The sequence below is a fragment of the Lolium perenne genome, chromosome 5, assembly GCF_019359855.2.
Source record: "Lolium perenne isolate Kyuss_39 chromosome 5, Kyuss_2.0, whole genome shotgun sequence".
NCBI lineage: Eukaryota > Viridiplantae > Streptophyta > Magnoliopsida > Poales > Poaceae > Lolium > Lolium perenne.
Genome location: NC_067248.2, coordinates 38176548 through 38180264, shown reverse-complemented (window position 1 = coordinate 38180264; position 3717 = coordinate 38176548).

The following is a 3717-nucleotide window of genomic DNA, read 5'->3' as shown; positions in this document are numbered from 1 at the left end:
TGAGTAGTATTTCAAAGTAGTTGTAATAGTTGCTACATGAGGTGAACAATCATGAAGACGGCGCCATGGACCTTGACGCTACGCCGACGATGATGGAGATCATGCCCGTTGATGATGGAGATCATGTCCGTGATTTGGAGATGAAGATCGAAGGTGCAAAGACTAAAGGGCCATAACATATCACATATGAATTGCATGTGATGTTAATCCTTTATGCATCTTATTTTGCTTAGATCGCGACGGTAGCATTATAAGATGATCCCTCACATTAATATCAAGATAATAAAGTGTTCTCCCCTTGTATGCACCGTTGCACAGTTCGTCGTTTCGAAGCATCTCGTGATGATCGGATGTGATAGACTCAACGTTCACATACAACGGGTGTAAGCCATGTTGCACACGCGGAATACTTGGGTTTGCTTGACGAGCCTAGCATGTACAGACATGGCCTCGGGACAACGGAAACCGAAAGGTTGAACACGAGTCATATGGATGATATGATCAACATGTTGATGTTCACCATTGAAGCTACATCATCTCACGTGATGATCGGTTTTGGTGTAGTAGATGTGGATCGTGTACCACTTAACAACTATGAGGGATGTTGTATTAAGTGGGAGTTCATTAGTAATTAGATTAAAACATGAAATAATTATCATAAACATAGTCTGAGTAGTATTTTGAATTAATTTGTAGTATTGGCATCCGTTTTCTACCAAGCGCTAGTCTTGTAATTGAGATAGAAATACTGTTAAAATCTGACAAGAAACTTTACGGACTGGTACCGTATTGTTAAAGAATCAAGAAATGATTAAGTCCTATTGCAAACTTTTAGTAAACCTCACATTGTTGATTCAAAGAGCTATGGTTTCAATTAGTACCTAAAGTTATCTTGTCTCCGTGAAACTTGAAGTTCAAATCTGTTTGAAAAGTAAGGAGCTGAAAATTTTGTTTTCAGAAATAATCAAGGTATGAGATATATGTGATATCTAAGACCTTATTGTAAGATGATAGAATATAATTTGGTGAGACTACATAAACTCATAAGTTTTATGGGAATGTAGGAAGGTTGAAGACGCAAGGCGTCCCAATCCTCCAACTATTGGGGCACTAACGATATTCGCATATCCATGAAGTGATCGTCCTTAGTATGCACCGTTGCTAAGACTTGTCGTTTCGTAGCATCACGTGATGATCGGGTGTTATAGATTCTACGTGTGCATACAACGGGTGCAAGCCAGATTTGCACATGCGAATACTGAGGTTAAACTTTACGAGCCTAGCATGTACAGACATGGTCTCAGAAAAGTCGTCATGATATGATGGATAAAATTATGAGTGAAATTGTTCATCATATTACAAAGTTACTAATAGTGAAATCTGAAACACTTGTCATATGATGATCAACTTCAAAGTAAGAACCTCAAGGTTATTGGTATTTGACCAACAAACCTAGAAGTTATTGAAGGTGAAGTATTTTCTGAATAATGAGGAAAGCTAAAAGAGAAACTACAAAAGATATTTTAAGTAAAGAAAAGAGAAGACGAGAAAGTCTAGCTCAGGTGTATATACATGATATACATGTTATGGTTGTATTCCTAGTTTGGTCACACAATGAAATTCTTGGGTATTAGTACCATATTGGTTGGTATGAAATGTCATACAAAACAACGCAATACAAGAATACAATGGCCTAAGTGACTGACAAGGAATATGATAGGAATGCACTTCTGGAACAAAAATAAAGTGTTATTATGTTCGTCGTTGGCATCCTATCTAGCCCTTAGAATTTATAATAAAGAACTTAATAATTGTTATTTTGCTCTGGTCAAATGAAAACAATGAGTTGTTCAAATTATGACATTACTCCATGTACGATGGATAAGTTATTATAAATATTAATGGTGAAACACACATACATAACACTGACGCTAAAATGCCATAAGGCAAATGATTTGAATTCCACTTATTTGTGGAACCGCCATTTAGGTCATATTAGAGAGGAACGCATGAAAGAACTCCATGCAAATGGATTTTTGGAGTCATTCGATTTTTGAATCGTTTGGTGCTTGCAAATCTTTTCTAAAGAGAATGACTGAAATACCGTTCATAGGCCAAGAGTTGAACGGGCAACTAACTTAGTGGAAAAATACATGATGATGTATGTGGTTCACTGGGCATAGGTTGTGCGGGAGATTCTTCTACTTCATGAAAACTTCCAACAATGAATTGAGTATATATATGTGGATATATTCGATAAGGAAGAAGTTTGAAACATTTGAATGGATTCAAATAAATTTCAGCATGAGGTGGAAATCATCGTAATAGAAAAGTCAAATATCTATGATTGGATCATAGTGGAAATATTTGAATTACGAGTTTTAGTGAACATCTAAGAGAGTTATGAAATTGTTCTACAACTCACGTTTCTTGGAGTATCATAGTGATGATGGAGTATCCGAGAGATGTATCCAAACCTTGTTGGGTCAATGATGAGATAAAATATTGATGCTATTATATTTTTGTGGATTATGCTTTAGTGACTACCGCTTTTACACTAAATAGAGCATCATCATGATCCGTTGAAATGACACCATACGAGTTATGGCATGGAGTCCTTTCTTAAATTTTGGAATGCATAGCATAAAGTAAATAAGTTTACAACCAAAATCGGATGAATGTCTTTGTTGGTTATCCCACAGAATTGATTGGGAATTCTTTCCACTATGGAGACAAAGACAAAAGTGTCTGTCGATGTTTCTTACTTATTTCCAAGAAATTGTTTTTAGTGAAGTATTTGAGTGGGAGGACAATAGAACTTGATAAGGTTTATGAACCTGAGCATAATGATCAGAGTAGCGCAGCATCGGAATTGGTTCCGGAAGCGGCCATGACGATCATGGCTCCCATGTCTACAAAATGTTATAGTCATGGAGATCGAAGTACTTATTAAACCTTGTAGGTATGGTTTACTTTGTGATCAAATAAATGATTTGTGAACAAAGGATTGTTTTTTGAACAATGATAAACCAACTACATACAAAGAAGTTATGATGGACCCTGACTCCGTTAAAATGGCTATACGTCATGAAATCCAAGATAGATGAATACTTTTTGAAAGTAAACGGATCTATAAAATTGATGGACTTGGATGGAATATCCTTGAATAAGCTCGACTTGTCGAAAAGTTGTTTACGACAAAATTCAAAGAGTTGACTACGATAAGATTAGATCTTCCGTAGCAATGCTTATAGTCTATGTGGATTATTCTAGTAATCGCTTCATATTTCTTTCATGAGATATGATAGTAGGATGGCAAAATACATTACTTAACAGAAGTGTGTATTAAAGGTGTATACAAGATACAACCAATTGTTTTGCTAGTCCGTGGAATACTAGATAGGTAAACGAACTTCAATTGGATGAAGTGAGCATCATGGAGTTGGAATCTTCACCGGATGAAATAGTCAAAGAGTTTTTGATTTCATCAGAAACGATGAAGAGGCTTGCATTTGCAAGAAATTAAGTGGGAGCGCTGAGACATATTTATAATACTTTATGTAGATACATATAGTTGGTTATAAATGATATAATTATATACTTGATTATAAAAGGTTTCATTGAGAATTAACTTCAATGAAAGGATATGGACTGAAACATATTTAGTGTCAAGATCTATGAAGATAGATTGAAACACATAATAAGTTTAAGTCAAAG